Here is a 17,561-nt window from a genome sequence, read left to right as displayed (position 1 = left end):
CAGTGGCCAATATCTGATGTTTCAGAAGTTGATAACTCCCCCTTCTACCTCACACAAGGCAAAATTCATCCACACAGACACCATAAGTCCGACTTTTATGCACCACTTAGGTTCCACCCAAGCCTCAAAACTGGGCCCAAGTGGGTCCAAGTGGTAGCTCAGCCTTTGCTGGCTATCTGCAAAAAGGGTAAATTTCACTAATAATGCACCTAACCAAATGTGCAAAACCGTTCAGCCCTGGGAGAAATAGCAGACCCCTTCCAGGTGTCAGCACATATATTTTAGGGTAAGTTATGATTGCCCTCTCATAAGCTTAGCTCATATAGAGGAAAAATAGAATTAATGGTCCTATTTTGTTGTTTTAAAAATCCAATCACAGAACTTGATTTGGTGACCTCGTCAGGCAGTGAATTTCATGGATTAACTACAAGATATAGAAAGTAGTAAATCGTTTTACAGTTACCAAATGTACTGCTCTGTAATTTATCAAGTGTCTAGTTTGCTACTGTACTATACAGCAGGGTAAAAAGGAAGGACTCCTCAGAATTCACTCTGCTCTTCATGGCTTTTAACACCACACCCGCACTCCATCCTGAACCTCTGACAATCCAGTAAATAAGAGACCCTAACAAATATTTTCAGAAGTTGAACAAATTTTATTTACCTGAAGACATATTTACTGCTTGGCCAATCGTCACAAAGCTGTTTGTCATCTCTCCAAAGACAACGATAATAAGTGGCAGCCCTGTTCCATTTGCAACAGCTGCAATCAAACCTATTATCATCAAAATGATATCCAGCCAATCAGCATACGCAAACTACATGAATATAAAGAAAAAGGAATTATTTGAAGGTTGACAAATTCACATAATTGTGACAATATCTTACTAAGACACATAGAATAGGATTTGTTTGTACATAGCACCATTAGCAATTTGGGTATCCCAAAACACTTTGTGAAGCAATGAATTATATACTGTGAAGGGAAACAGAACACTTGGGATACACTTTGAAAAAGCTTACACACAGTTTTAGGCTAGTTTTTATTGAGGGACTTAGGACATGTTGGCAGGATGAATCCCCTAATCCGCAGAAAAAAGAATGTATCTAACATTTTTCACAAAGTGATGATATCACCTGTGCAACTCACTGCCTCCCTGGGTGCATTCTACTACATCCCATATTTACTCAGTGCATTTAAAATGTAAACAAGCACAGGTAAGTAACAAACATTTGGCTGCTGCCTACCAGCAGAAACGGGTATGTAGCAGTTATCACATTTAAGAAAAACAGGGCACTTGTTTCTCTGGATAATTCATGAGACATTATGCACTAATGGTAAAATTATCTCCAGTTGAGAGAGCCAGGGCAAGGCCCTACTTACCGCACATGCTTCACTTCAGTCCTTAACATGGGTGGATTTCACTCCGTCATGGTGCTAAGTGCTGAAACATCGTCAAGCACTGGCATTTAGCTGTGGGGGGAACTTTGCACAGCAGCCCATATTTTTAAAGAGGGAAGCCTGAGATCAATGCACAAAATGGCTGTGCGGCAATACTAAGTTTTGCACAGACCTTTTCTTCTCTTTTGAAATGCAGTATTGTGGTTGCACATTAGTCTGTCACCATAACGCATAACAGGCAAAGAAAAGGAACAATGAGAAATATAAAACAAACCAATAAACGATGCACTAACCAATTTCAAAATGCCAACCATCTTTTCCTTTGACTCCTCATTTTTCTTTCTAAAGAGATTAATGCAAAATTAATCCACACCCTTTCTTGAAAGTCAGGGCAAGAAATTTAACAGCGTATTAAGATCAAGGAACCCCTACTTTTTCTTGTTCTTCTGTAACTGGTTATTTTGCTCAGGTTTTTCATCATGTTGGAAAGCAGGATTGTCATAGCCATTACTTGCAGATTCTGTGGAGGGGAAAGTAGGTTTTGCTTTCACAAATAGTAAGGTCTTTAAGTCAGCTTCCTATGAAGCACAGTAAATCCTTTCTGAATTATCGGCGCACTAAAACCGCTGATTTTAAAGCAGGAAAACCATATTTTTCTCATGCTCTTGAAACAGGTCAGTAACTTTCAATATTTTCCTCCCCAAAGATCACATCCAAGCTGAGAACAAACATCATTTTCAGCCCAAAAAATTAATTTTAAGGGAAGTCATTAAAGACTAACTTGGACCTCAGTCTTGCAAAAACTGAGGGAATGCCTAAGTGTGTGTCTACACTAGAAGCGCTGCAGTGGCATAGCTGCAGCTATGCTCTCTGTAGCATATACACTTACTACAATGGTGGAAGGGATTAGTGAATCCACCTGCTAGGTTGATGGAAGATTTCTTCTGTCAAATTAATGGTGCCTATATTGGGGCTTAGGCCTGCTTACCTATGTCTCTCAAGGGCATGAATTTTTCACACCTCTGAGAAATGTAGCTAGGTGGACCTAACTTTTAGGTGTAGACCAGGCCTTTGTCTTTGCAGGATTGGGGTCTTAGAGTGGAACAGGCATCTTATTATTTGTTGGTATTTCAGTAGTACCTACAGGCCTCAACCCTACTGTGCTATGGCTGTAGAAACACAAGCAAAAAAAGATCTCCACCCAAAAGCGTTTATAATCAAGGAATAAGATGAGAAGTAACAAGTGGATGAAAGAAACAGGCAGAGGAATCACAACAGAATAGTGAGGTGACTGTGAACTACAGGATAAAAGATGGTCACAACACACCAGCTGTCTATCCTATCTCAACCTGAACTATAACTACTGTGTTTTCCATCACTAGTTTTTAGAACATGTTTGTAGATACTTACAGGACATTATTATGTTTGTTTTGATTATAGAACAATTCAAATGCAGTTAACTGGCTCTTGGCTCATATAGTGGAGCATTTGCACGCTTAGGCCCCATTGCCGATGCATGTAAATAACTTTAGGCATGTGAGCAGCCACATTGTAACTCAGTGGGACTACTCATGTGTATAAATGCTCGCAGGATGGGAGCCGTAGTTATTTTCAAACTAGAGTGACTCACTAGGCACACCAGGGTCACTTAAGTTGGTAGAAAGGCCACACAGAGCTATGCCTAGCCAGTGCTGTGATTAAGTTAAAAGAGAATATGTGTATTCAGTGCTAGCTACGAATATTTTCTGAATGCTGTTTCCTCCACATAGATCCCCAAGAAGAGTCCATACTGGGTAAAGACACCACAGAAGAAAGCTTAATAGCCAAAGTGGCATGATTTGTGGAGGAGGATGGGAGAGCTGATCTGTTTTTCCATAGAAATCCCTCATGGCTCCCAGACAAGATTCAAAATGTGGATTAGTTTAATGGCAATGGAGTACATCCTTCCAACAACTAGCCTAACATTCAAAAGAAGAAACAACTAACTGAAAAACTTACTAGGATTAGGTGGTTTCTTTTCTATGTAATTTATGAAATCATCCTTCATTGTGTTATTCTGTTGTATGGTTCTTAGACTTGCAGAAGTAAATCACTTTGGGTAAAATCTGCATACACAAGAAAACAGCACAACCTTTCACAGACAATAGCCATTCAAAGAGTTCACATTAAGATATGTTTATGTTTCTTTATTAATTGTTTCTGTTTTGACAACTTTTCCTAGGGAAGAAAAAATATTTATCATTACATACTACTTTTACATCAGGGTAAATTACTTTCTAAAGAACTATGTTCATTTTTAAAAATGAGGACATCAGTGTGGCCTGCTTCCTGGGGATACCCAGGCTGTGGCCACCTGCCCTTAGCACAAGAAAGCCTTGTCTGTGCCTGATGGGGTCAGCTCCCCAACCCAGTGGACACAGGCAACACAAGCACTCCTCTAGGCCTACACAGGCCCTGCTGTCTCTTTACAGGTTAGCGATAGGCACATTCCAACCCCTGAGCTCTCCGAGCATCTCCCTGGAGTGTGACGCCCCTGCTCCACTGCAAACTCACAGCATTTACAGATTTGCTGTTTGGAAAGGAACAGTACACCCCAGCTTACCAGTTCCAGCTCAGATCACCTCTTTGCTGAACACAACACTTAGATATGTTTTACAGCGAAAATGAGCAAAAGTTTATTTAACAAAGTATAGATGTAACTCTCCCTTTCAGTGCTGGCTTAGTACAAGAATGCAGTGCAAACAGGAGAGGGGTACCTCACAGTTTTTAGACAGTTCCAAAGTTTCGGTCACCCTGGGCTCATTTCGTGGTGCTGCTGGTAGGTGCCTGCCTCCCCCTCCTGGTATGCTAAAGGATCAAGCTACTTGGTGGTGCTTCCAATGAGACAAGGGATAACCACACTAAGGTTGTGGCTACAGCACTTGAACTCACAAATAATTCAAACTCACACAAGCAAACACATTAAAAACAGTAACTATAAACTTTATGTAAGGACTTGACCAAAGAGAAATAGACAATCAGTGAAAACATTAAATGATTTAAATAATTAGAGATCAATAATGCTTTGTAATTACTAAAGGCTCTGCCAAGAGGCACACCAGATCACATGACCACACACTCTCTGAATGTTCCTAAACAAAAGTCTCTCTTCCCACACCCACCCCAGTTCAGTCTGTCCCCCATGTCTCAGGTGGTGCATGTGGAGACATTGCAGGCCTGTAAGGAGATGCTGTTAGAAACACACTTTATTATACTGGGAATTGGCAGTGCAGGTCTTGATGATCCAGGTAGATGAAAATCCTTGCACAGATGCAATGTGCCTTCATGGTGCAAAATTAGGGCCTTAAGATGCTGATATCTTCCTCACTCAGGCCCTGCTACTAGCCTGATTATTTGCCCCTTCAATTGAGTGTTGAGAGCCACTATAGCTGGCACAGAACAGCAGTCATGAGGAAAGAAGAAAACACCTCTCTGGGGCAGCATTCAGAAAAAGAAAGAAAGCAAAGGAAGCTTTTCTATCTAAGCAGGAAGGAGCTCTCCTGAGATACACAGACACAAATGTTCACGGTGAGCCTTCTGGCCCAAGTGAGGATGTGAGTGGTGAGGAGATGCCTGATCTTCCAGTTAGTCAGAGTGCAGGTGACCTGGCAGTTACTGCAGCATCCATATCTCCATCTTAAATGGATGTAACCATGCACATTCCTGAAGAAAAGTGTAGATCGGAGAAGAGTGTGGTGAAGGTGCAAGAAACAGCTGCTGCTGAGTTTAGTTCCTTAAGTCTAGATGATCCAGGACTGTGGACCCACTTGAGCAGTAGCCTAAGGGACTTCCTTGTACTGCATGGGCCACAACAAGTGAAAAACTTCATGTTCCCCGAAGACAATGAAAAGAGAAGCTTCCATTCAATACATTACTGGCGTGAAATCCCCAATGGTGACAAAGTGGAGAGGCCATGGCTTATGTACTCAAAAACCCAGAATGCTCCATACTGTTTCTGTTGCAAACTCTTTCAGTCTAATGTTCCAGCCACATTTGGTTGTACAGGAACAAAGGACTGGAAAATATGGCTAGAAATCTGGCATGCCATGAGACGGAAAGGCAGCAAATCACCAGAGAGCATTCCATAGCTGGAAAGAGTTTGAGATGAGACTAAAGTTAAAGGTCTTCATAGATGATCAGCATCAAGAGAAGATTGCATCAGAGTCTCTTTACAGGCAAAATGTTCTGAAAAGGCTCATTGCCATTGTGAGGATGCTTGCTACCCAAAACCTAGCACCGCGTGGCACTTCAGATCACCTGTATGTGCCAAACAATGGAAACTTCCTTAAAATTGTGGAGCTGAGAGCTGAGTTTGATGCTGTACTGAGTGGAGGTGATAAGGCCTATCAAACACCAAATTGGGAAGACAGATGATGCCATTGTTGCCATTATGAAGGATAATGTTATGACAGGAACTGTCTGTGGGAGAACAGTGGCAGAGGGAAATGGAATCACCAGAAACATACATAACTTCAAATTTCTGTGTGGCTTAGTGTTGTGGCATGACATACTGTTTGAAATAAATGTTGTAAGCAAGAGACTTCAAGGTGTTGACCTTGATACATCTGGAGCAATGGAACAACTGGACAAAACAAAGTCAAACCTACAGCCTTACCAGTCAGATGAGGGATTTCAAAACATTCTGAAGAGTGCACAGAAGTTGGCAGTGGAACTTCACACTGAAGCTATTTTCCCATCCATTCAAGAATACAAGAGTCACTGTAGAAGAATACATTTTGATTACAAGGCATGGGATAATCCCATAAGAGACCCCAAACAACAATTCAAAGTTGAATTATTTAACCAGGTGCTAGATTGCTCAATATAGTCAGTCGAAGAACGTTTCATGCAGCTCAAGGAACACAGCAGTATATTTGGGATGTTGTATGATATTCCAAAACTCCTCACTATACCTGAAGAAGACCTACACCAGCAATGCAGGGCACTAGAGACAGTGTTGACACATGATGACATGCGTGATATTGATGTGAGTGATTTAGGTGATGAACTGAAAGCCCTTTCAAGATACATTTCAGCGAGATCAACTCCAAAGGCTGTTCTGGAATATATGTGCACAAATAAGATGACCACCGTCTTTCCAAATGCTTTTGTTGCTCTGCGCATCCTTCCAACACTTCCTGTAACAGCTGCCAGTGGAGAACGCAGCTTCTCCAAGCTGAAGTTAATAAAACACATCTGTGCTCCACAACGACACAGAAGAGGCTGGGCGACCTTGCAACCATCTCAACAGAGCATGAGCTGGCCCAGACTGTGGACCTTTAGGAAGCAGTTCAAATCTTTGCAACCAAGATGGCATGGAAAGCACCACTTTGATTATTCAAACAGATAAAAATGCCAGTGTTTACTAGGAAGAAGGCAGAACGTAGACCTTTCAAAGTTTTGGTTCTGCGAGGGGCATGGGGATGTCATTTGAGGTCCCCGCCAGGTGCCAAAATGTTGTGGGCCGGCCCTGAGAGAACCCCTGCTAAGGGGTGGGAGTGGCACTACATAGTCAAGTGGTAGCCAGCAGAACTATTGGAAACAAATACTTACATATAAAATAAAATCCTAACACACATTCTAGAAACTAGACTTAATTAACTAAATACTCTCATGTCCAATAAAGTATTGCTCCCAGTGCTTTCCTGCCAGACTGTGAACCCTTTTCCATGAGAGAAGACATGCTGTCAGCTTGTCTCCTAGATGAAGGATGCAGTGTGTCCATCTGCATTCCCAGATATTCCCACAATCCATTGTCTTTACTCATAAACAGGACCCCTTGCTGCTGTTTATGTCTTCCTGTAAATCTGGTAGATTTTTCAATCTTTCAACTGGTGTCAGGCTCAGTGTGCAAACAAGCATCCATGTGAGACATAAAAATGGCCAATACACACATGACCAGACAGAGAGATAAATGTCTTCAACCTCCTGCTTAAAAGGAACCTATGTAAGACATGACCTCTTGGCTACCTGCCTTAACTCCAAGGCTTTGAGATCTTAATTTCCAATATAGACACATAACTCCTTAAACATTATCCACCCATACACTGTAAATGATTAGCCAGTAGGCTACTGGCTCTTGATAGAAATCTTACAGGCAACCATTTAGTAACTTAATATGCATATATCTGACCACTGTAAAACCCTGTGCATCCCCTGTGCTCTATGTCAGTTGGCACCAAGGGATTCTTTGGTCACACTCAGCTAACCACTTTCATGGATTTTAATGCCAAAAGAGACCATTAGATCATCTAGTCTGACCTCCTGTATAACACAAGCCATAGAATTTCACCCTGTTACCTTTGTATTGAGCCCAATAACTTATGTTTGACTAAAGTATTTCTTCCATTTATATCATGATCACGGTAATTGTGCAAAGATTCACAATGCTTTATCCTTTCCAAGTATTATTGGATTAATTAAATAATGGTGGAATTCTTTGGAAACAGATGACCAACATTCTATCACCAGGGTTTTGTTCCTTTATATGGCATGTATGTATGTTTACAAAACAGTACATTTGAATCTCGGTCCAACAGCTCTCGAGGCATATTAAAAAATTAAACAAAACTAAAGCTGACATATACATCTAAACAAGAACATTGTGTGCAAAATCCTTATTCTACCCTTCAGCTTCCTTTTAGATCAATTTCTAGTGTATGCTGTTGTCTGGATTTTATAATTAATTTATTTCAGTTTATCTTTTAACTTTCTGTTACGGCCATTAGTCTCACTTTTAGTTTGGACATGCATACAAACTCCTGGGGATATAGGTTACTATCAGGACGACCATACAGATGCAAATGACCATTGTAAAAAGGATTACACTTATTTATGTGCTCATTTATCACAGCCACTTTCAAAGGTTGTGTTTTATCACAACCTACTTCTTGCCACAGAGAGATGAAAGGCGGGATGGGGAGTGCAAGAGACAAAGACCCCTGTAGGGTTTCTTCAGCTTCAATATAGCCATAAATAGAACCATAATGACAGTTTTCATAACTGCAAGGTCCCTTCACCTCTAAAGTAAGCACAGAAAGAGGCTCAGAGACTAAGAACTTTATAGGATCTCCTCAACTGCAATGCACCTACAGACTTTCTATAGGCAGCCTGGTCCATAATGTACCACTTGACATTTTCATGGAGCCACTAACAGACAGACAAACAAAAAACCAGAAGGATCCTCCAGGGCAGTTGCATACAGAAGTAATATCTTGCTTTTTAAGGATCTATAGAAGATCCTCAGCTTCAGTGCAACAAAAGGTAGAACTAGTGACCCTATAGTTCAGGATCTCTCAGCTTCAGTGCCTCCAGGAGAGAGGTATGACCCCTGGGAGATACCGCAGCATCAGAGCAGCAACACTATCACCCGTAGCATCCCCACGTCAGGGCAGCAACACTGTCACCTCTAGCACCCCGCTTCAGAGGGACAAAAGCACCAGTAGCCCCGCCCCGCAGTGCCCGCGAGCCCTTTGCTGTCAGTCCCGGCGGCAGGCAGGGCTCGGCGCGGGTCACGCCGAGCTGCCACTGGCCACGGAGCGAGCAGCCCCAGAGACGCGGCCCCGCTGCTGCCGGGGAAGGGGCCCCGCTGCCCGCGTGCGCCGCTGAGCCCCGCGGGAGGAGCGGGGAGGGCTGGTCGAGGGGTCGCTCGGACACGCTGCTGGCGCCAGGGGCTGGAGCGTCCCCATCGCTCAGCTCCTGGGCCGAGCCCCGGCGGCCTCCTGCCCGGGCGGGGGTGGCTGTGGGGGCAGGTGGGGAGCCGGGCTCGGGGCTGGGAGAGATTCCTCAGCAGGAGACTGGCCCCGTCCCAGCGGTTCTGAGCCTCACCTGCCCGCTGCTCCTGCGCTGCTCCCAGCCCGGCTGTGACTGCGGAGCGCCCGCACCTGCCTCCGCTCCTGCCCCAGGCAGACTCCCGCTGTGGTGTGTCCCAGACGCTGCTCTGCCTAAACCTCCGTGCCCGCTTCCCCTGCCCCTTATAAACAGCAGGCTGCTGCCTGCCGCCCACTTTTCAGCTACCTTGTTTCCCTTCCGCCACATCCCGGGGATCAGGTTTCAAGGTAACGCTCTGGGGCCCCTTTCCACATCTCCTGGCAGTGACTCCTTCCCCACAGTTACCCCCGCCCAAAGCAAGAAAACCATTTCTGGTGAAGACGTGCTGCTGTGGGGACCAGAAATGGGTAAAGGGACTAAAGCCTCCCATTGTGGTTCTTTCCTGCTTAAATGAGTTTAAATGTCTCCTAAGAAGTTCAGAGGGTTGATTCAGAAAAACACCCCAAGCTCAGATTGTCTCAGTTACTCTGGGAAAACTTATGGACTTTACAGGACCCTGTGGCTCCCCACCCCTTTCCACTGTGCAAAAACAAAATCCCATAATTATTTTCCCATCCATCTGGGTGCTGATATCATCCTCATCATGCTGGAATCTGAGTGCCCAAGGGTTTTGGAAAGTCAGGGAAACCAGTGGTAGTTTTGCCTGATTAGGTCGTTCAGGCCTGGGCCCTGTGTGATGACTCCCTTTCTCATCCCACCCCGCCAAGGTTCAGGGTAAAATGATATAATTCCCTTTGAAAGAAAAGGCAACGTTTCCCATTGCTTTCTTCACTCACCCATCCCACCCCACTACCTTTTACTTTACAGATGGACTTCAATATTGCTCAAAACCCTACACCACAAGTCTGTTTATTTCTAGGGCCCCACACTCTCATTATCATTATATTACTTTTTGTTGTCAAGCTTATTACAGGACTCAACTTCAGTCCCCATTATGCTAGGCATTGTACAGAACACATTGGGACAGGGACTGACTCTTCCTAAGAGTTTAAAAACTCCTTGGCGCCCATAGCTCAGAAGTCTGTGTCTGTAGATTAGCAGGGGGGAAAAGTGAGAAGCACAAATACATGATTGTCCCAAGATGTGTTAATCCCAATGGAGTCAATAGGATTTTTGCCATTTCAGTGGGAACAGGAACAACTCCTGCATCCACACTAGGAGCGTTTTGCTGGTGTAGTATACTGGTACAGCTTTACTGGCAAAGACTTTTCAAGAGTAGACCTGGCTATAGGTTTAGTTGTGGTCATGGTTGAACTCAGATACCATAGCAATGAATGCCATATAACAGTGTTTCCCAAACTTAGATGTCGCAGGTAGGGAAAGCCCCTGGCAGGCTGAGCCGGGTTTACCTGCCCCGCCCACAGGTTCGGCCGATCATGGCTCCCACTGGCCATGATTTGCTGCTCCAGGCCAATGGGAGCTGCTGGAAGCGCGCCAGCACGCCCTCAGCCTGCGCTGCTTTCAGCAGCTCCCATTGGCCTGGAGCAGCGAACCGTGATCAGTGGGAGCTGCGATTGGCCAGACCTGCGGATGGAGCAGGTAAATAAATGGGCCAGGCTAGCCAGGGCTTTCCTACACAAGCGCGCCTCAAGTTTGGGAAACACTGCCATATAAGAATATAAGCAGAATTAAACAGGAAAATCTTGACCAGAAGTTTGAAGATGCTAAGCACCCACTACTCTTATTTGAAATCTTGAGGAGTTGCTGGGTGCTTGGCACATCAGAAAATCAGGCCATTTTACTATTATAGTAGAACCTTGATTTTATGACCACCAGTCTGATGAACAACCAGTTATAGGAATAATTTTCCCTCCCCGCTCCCCAAAATCACAGCATGAATGTGATCTCATGAAGAACAAGTTGACATCCCTTCACATTTTGAGGCCTTCAGTGTGTTGGAAAATGTGTTGCTGTGGTTTATCAAAATGCTTTTCCCCCAAAAATAAAATTTTGTCAAGGTTGACACAGTCCCACAGAAAGTTTAGATTTTGATGAAATGGCATTTTATGATGGTAAACTGTTCTATCTGAAAAAAATTGACCAGCTGTAATGTTAATAAGCAACTTTAAAAAGTAAAAACCAGGGAAGCAAAGGGAAAGTGAGAGGAGGAGAAAGAGAAGAGTTGGCAAATAATTCCTGCTGTAACCTGGTGAGATATAAGGGCCCCACTTATCACTTGGTAGAAGACCAGGGAAAGTCAAAGCAAATTGCATTATTGTTTAAACTTCTTTTATAAGTAAAAGATGACCACAATTATTTAAAAGTTGAACAGAACTGATAGTGGTGGACTGAAATAAATGTGATGCTAACTAGAACGGACATAAGCTTATAAAATAAAGCTTCAGTATTTAACTGTCATGATCCACAACACTATAGTTTACAATAGTGTCTTTGCAGTATTTTGGGCCATTACTTTAGAATACTATAAACTGTTTTGTTTATGATTTAAGGAAAGTGTGCGCTTTGGAAGGAAGAATGCCATTTCCCTTTTTAGGTGTTCTATTTTATGAAACCACTCAATTAATTTTAAAAATCATCTTTGGTTAGAAAGAGACAATCCTCAGGTCCAAATGTCAGACTTTGAGGCCAAAAGCAACAACTGGATCATCTAGTCTGACACGTATATCACAGGCCACCAACACCCAGGCATGAAACCCAACAAGTGAAATTAGACCAAAGTATTAAATCCCTCAGGAGATTAAACTGTCACAGGCAGAGAATAGGAGGCGGGAGGTGCACCAGGCATGGCAATGAATTGAGTTAATAAGATATACCTTGATGATTCTAACACAAGAACTGCACCACACGCTGCAGAGGAAGCAACCCCCTCCTCCCTCAGCTCACTGCCAATCTGACCTGGGGAAGATGCCTTTCCAACTCCACATATGGTGGTCAGTTAGACCCTGAGCACGTGAGCAAGAGCCAGCTGGCTAAGCACATAAGAAAATTCTCAGTGACACCTGAGAGCAGCAGCCCACCTCATCCAGTGTCCCATCTCCAGCCATGGCCATCTCTGATGCTTTAGAGCAGGGGTCCCCAATGCGGTGCCTGTGGGCGCCATGGCACCTGTGGGGGCATCTAAATGCGCCCGAGTCCTGGCCGGCGGTCCAGCATCTGCTGAAATGCCGCCGAATTTCGGCGGCGATGCCTCTCGATGACACCGCTTGCCGCTGACAAGCGACGTCATCGAGAGGCGTCGCCACCGAAATGCTGCCAAATTCGTGGCATTTTGGTAGATGCTCGACTGTCGCCATGGTCCTTCGCCTGGCCATGCCAGACGTAAAGGTTGGGGATCACTGCTTTAGAGGATGGAGATAAACACCAGAATACAATGGGGGCGGAGGGGGGAACAAAGGAGGGGAAATCCCTGCAGGTGACCAGCTGAAGCCCTTAAGCATGATATTTCAGGAACATAAAACATGAACCAGAAGGGACGCTCAGAGTTGTGAAGCCAGCTCCCCTAACCAACCACATCATACAATCCCACTCAGAAATTTGTCCATCTCTCTCTTAAAATTAAGTTGCTTGTCCCAGCAACTCCTCTTGTGAGGTTGTTCCAGAACTTCACTGTATTTGATTGCCCTTCCGAGAGGCAGCTGCTAATGGAAGGGCCTAATCACTACAGTGCAGCATCAGTCAAGTTGAGTTAATTCAGCATCAGCCCTAACTGGCTAGACTGGAGGGTGGTATCTGCTTAAAGGAAATACTGGTTACAGCTGGAATTCTGCTGACGTTAACTGTTTCCCAGTTATTGGCCATCTCCTCCAGGTTGTGTTATATAAGCATCAATGGTGGGTGTCCATGGCGTATTGCAGGGCCTAAATTTCAGCCTGGGAACAGCTCTGGGTTGATGCCCCAGTTATGGTATAGGATTCTGCCCTCTTAGCCCAACCCCTGCCTCAGTCACCTGTGTTAAACCAGTTCACTCAGGCTCTGTACACATGAAGATGATCTCGCCCATTAATTACTTCTTCACCTTGATCACTTACAGGTATTTGGATAATTCAGAGACTTTCAGGAGTTTCTAGTTCACATCTGCTTTGGTTCATATCTGCGTAAGGAAGAAAAACAAAGAAATGACATTCTAATTGCTTCTTGAAAAGTTTGTACATCTGCTCTAGGCCCTAGGGGAAATTTAATTAAGTGCAAAGAATCTGGCAGATCTCTCAGATCTCCTCTTACTCAAAAGGGACAGGGCGTAGTCTTGTGGCTTTTTTAGGTCAATGAAGTTTATCTGTTACTATAAAATTGGAGAAGAGGAAACACCCTGTGTGTGGTGAGAAAATAAGGTCTTTACCTGAATGTACAGCATGCCTGAATGGACCAATAGGTAGGTGCAGCACCATACACTGGGGAATCATATGTTTTATATTTCCTCTAAAGACGACCTGTCAAATTCACACATTTTCTTTGCCAGTTTTGCTGGCACCAGTCTCGGCATGGACTCCTGTGGGTGAAAGTGAAGAGGTTGCAGCAATAGAAAACAGCACTTGTAAAGGTGCCAAAAATGAGAGTTCCTGTTGGGCAGAGTGTGTGACCCATGGCTGTGATGAACTGACTCAAAACATCCCTTCTGCAGCCTCCACCAGCATGGCTCCTATGGAACCTCTGGCAAACTTTAAAGTTGCCCTTCTGTAGCATAAGTTATAACCCTGGAGCAAGGCTGCCCTTACCATGAGGTGAACTGAGGCCAGGGGCGGCTCTAGGCATCAGCAAAGCAAGCAGGTGCTTGGGGCAGCTCAGTTGCAGGGACGGCAGCTGGCAGGGATCCAGCCTGGGAGCTGAGAACCAACAGGGGGCCCTGGGAGCTGTAGTTCCTTGGTTAGTCCCTGCCTATAGAGCCAGCCCTGGAGCAGGGAAAGAACTACATTTCCCAGCATTCCCTTGGCCGCCTTTGACAGGAAGGGGAGTGGGAGGGAGTATGATAGCTGCATGCTTGTTGTGAATGGATTGCTCACTGCTAGAGCGGGGTGGCACTGTGATGGGGAAAGAGTGTGCCCAAGGAGTAGAAGGCTTTGGCCCAGATATCTCCTTCAGAAAACATCCCCAGACAGGAGTGGCGCCAGAGTTTCTGGCGCCTCTAAGCAGAATTAGGGGCGGTATTTTGTGCATTTCCTCACGGGCGCACAGGAGCTTGATTCCACTCCCGTCGTGCCGCCAAAGAAGGACCCTCCGCCAAAATGTTGCAGGCGACAGCGCAGTCATTGAGCTGCTCAATTGCCTGCCGCTGTTTTCCGCGCACGCTGGCAGAAGGTCCTTCGCCGGGCGCGCGACGGAGCGGAATGGAAGCTCCTGCAGCACCCCGTGGGGAGCGCACAAAATGCTGCCTCAAATCCTGGCGCCCTAGGCAACCGCCTAGGGTCACCTAATGGAAGCGCCGGCCCTGCCCCCAGACGGGATTAGGGATACTGGTGTGACCTCACCTTGCTGCCCCCAAAGAAGGAAGGGGGTGGACTAAATGGACGGTGCCCTCTCATCTGAAGCCTCACAAGGGAGGTATGTGGATCCCACTAGAATTTAAAATGAAAAGTAAGGGAGAGGAGGCTCTGGACCTGGGCTGCTTTAGATACAGTACAAAGCATGTAGGAGGATTTCCACTTCTGAGCCATGGAAGCAGAAATTGACTTTTCTTTCCAGATTTAGCTAATATTCAGAAAGAGAATCTAGCACCTGCCTTCCAGATTTGAACACCTCAAAATTCAGGAGTGCTCAAGCTCAATTTGGGCAGCTGTTTCGTCATTGCTCCCAAATCAAATATACGGAGCCACTGTAATTTGCTGTTTAAAAAGTAGGTTAAAATTTAGCAATAATTGTTTCCCTGGGGTTTTTTGGACTGTAATTGCTATTTTCAACCGCCATTGCCTTTTTTTTTTTAGTTTTATTTGTTTAAAAGGAAGACAGTGATATTGCATTGGCAAATTCCCCATAGAAACAAAGAGTGGAACAAAAGGCTAATAAGGCACCTCACCTTTTCCTCATTTATGGAGGACAGTCTTATAATATGCATCCAGATATCCTCCACTCACACAAGCTGAAAATTGGTCCACTTTACTGCAGTTCTGTAACCATATAGGAACCAATCTTGTCTGTGTTCTTTGCACATCCAAAATTCCTGTTGAATGACCCGCCTGGGAGCAAGTTATCTGTGATCCAGGGCTGGGGCAGAAGGAGGGTGCAGGTGGGGCTGGGGGAGAGCCCAGGCCTGGGGTGGCAGGGGTGCAGGTGGAGAGGGCAGAGCCCAGGCTGGGGCGGCAGGGGTGTGTGGGTGGGGAGCACTGGTGGGGAAAGGTGGGAGCACAGAGCTGGGGCAACATGGGGAGAGCCCAGGCTGGGACGGCAGGGGTGAGGGTGGGGTGGGGTGGGGTGGGAAAGCCCAGCCCTGGGGCAGCAGGGGAGTGTGGGTGGGAGGAGGCCCAGAGCTGGGGCGACAGGGGGTGCAGGTGAGGGGGGCGAGCCAAGAGCTGGGGCAGCAGAGTGGTGTGGGGAGCCCAGGCTGGGGTGGGGCAGCCAACATTTTTTTGCTTGGGGCGGCAAAACCTAGAGCCGCCCTGACTGAGGCGGCTGCCTCAGGTGCCAGACTGTGGGGGCGCCAGTAGGACTGAGAGTGTAGAAAATTGTGTCTGCTGCTGGTGCATATGTATTTTCTCTGCTCTAGATCAAGGGTCAGCAACCTTTCAGAAGTGGTGTGCCAAGTCTTCATTTATTCACTCTAATTTAAGGTTTTGTGTGCTGGTAATACATTTTAATGTTTTAGAAGGTCTCTCTATAAGTCATAGAATCATAGAATCATAGAATCTCAGGGTTGAAGGACCTCAGGAGGTCATCTAGTCCAACCCCTGCTCAAAGCAGGACCAAACCCAACTAAATCATCCCAGCCAGAGCTTTGTCAAGCCTGACCTTAAAAACCTCTAAGGAAGGAGATTCCACCACCTCCTAGGTAACCCATTCCAGTTCTTCACCACCCTACTAGTGAAAAGTTTTTCCTAATGTGCAACCTAAACCTCCCCTCTGCAACTTGCACCATTACTCCTTGTTCTGTCATCTTCTACCACTGAGAACAGTCTAGATCCATCCTCTTTGGAACCCCCTTTCAGGTAGTTGAAAGCAGCTATCAAATCCCCTCATTCTTCTCTTCTGCAGGCTAAACAATCTCAGTTCCTCGGCCTCTCCTCATAAGTCATGTGCTCCAGCCCCTAAACATTTTTGTTGCCCTCCGCTGACTCTCTCCAATTTATCCACATCCTTCTTGTAGTGTGGGGCCCAAAACTGGACACAGTACTCCAAATGAGGCCTCACCAGTGCTGAATAGAGGGGAATGATCACGTCCCTCGATCCGCTGGAAATGCCCCTACATATACAACCCAAAATGCCATTAGCCTTCTTGGCAACAAGGGCACACTGTTGACTCATATTCAGCTTTTCGTCCACCGTAACCCCTAGGTCCTTTCCTGCAGAACTGCTGCCCAGCCATTCGGTCCCTAGTCTGTAGCAGTGCATGGGATTCTTCCGTCCTAAGTGCAGGACTCTGCACTTGTCCTTGTTGAACCTCATCATATTTCTTTGGCCCAATCCTCTAATTTGTCTAGGTCCCTCTGTATCCTATCCCTACCCTCCAGCATATCAACCACTCCTCCCAGTTTAGTATCATTTGCAAACTTGCTAAGGGTGCAGTCCACACCATCCTCCAGATCGTTAATGAAGATATTGAACAAAACCGGCCCCAGCACCGACCCTTGGGGTACTCCACTTGATACCGCTGCCAACTAGACATGGAACCATTGATCACTACCCGCTGAGCCCGACCATCTAGCCAGTTTTCTAACCACCTTACCATCCATTCATCCAGCCCATACTTCTTTAACTTGCTGGCAAGAATACTGTGGGAGACTGTATCAAAAGCTTTGCTAAAGTAAAGAAATAGCACATCCACTGCTTTCCCTCATCCACAGAGCTGGTTATCTCATCATAGAAGGCAATTAGGTTAGTCAGGCATGACTTGCCCTTGGTGAATCCATGCTGACTGTTCCTGATCACTTTCCTCCTTTAAGTGGTTCAGAATTGATTCCTTGAGGACCTGCTCCATGATTTTTCCAGGGACTGAGGTGAGACTGACTGGCCTGTAGTTCCCTGGATCTTCCTTCTTCCCTTTTTAAAGATGAGCACTACATTAACCTTTTCTAGTCATCCGACCTCCCGATCACCATGATTTTTCAAAGATAATGGCCAATGGCTCTGCAATCTCAGCGGCCAACTCCTTTAGCACCTCTGATGCAGTGCATCCGGCCACATG

At 45.5% G+C, this 17,561-nt stretch overlaps 1 pseudogene; it reads right to left on the bottom strand.

Annotated features, from left to right (window-relative positions):
• Window positions 1-17,561, bottom strand: part of LOC120398548 — a 134,297-nt pseudogene that overhangs the window by 54,223 nt on the left and 62,513 nt on the right.

The sequence above is a fragment of the Mauremys reevesii genome, linkage group 2 (genome assembly GCF_016161935.1).
Source record: "Mauremys reevesii isolate NIE-2019 linkage group 2, ASM1616193v1, whole genome shotgun sequence".
Classification (NCBI taxonomy): Eukaryota; Metazoa; Chordata; order Testudines; family Geoemydidae; genus Mauremys; species Mauremys reevesii.
This window is presented reverse-complemented; position numbering and strand designations above follow the sequence as displayed.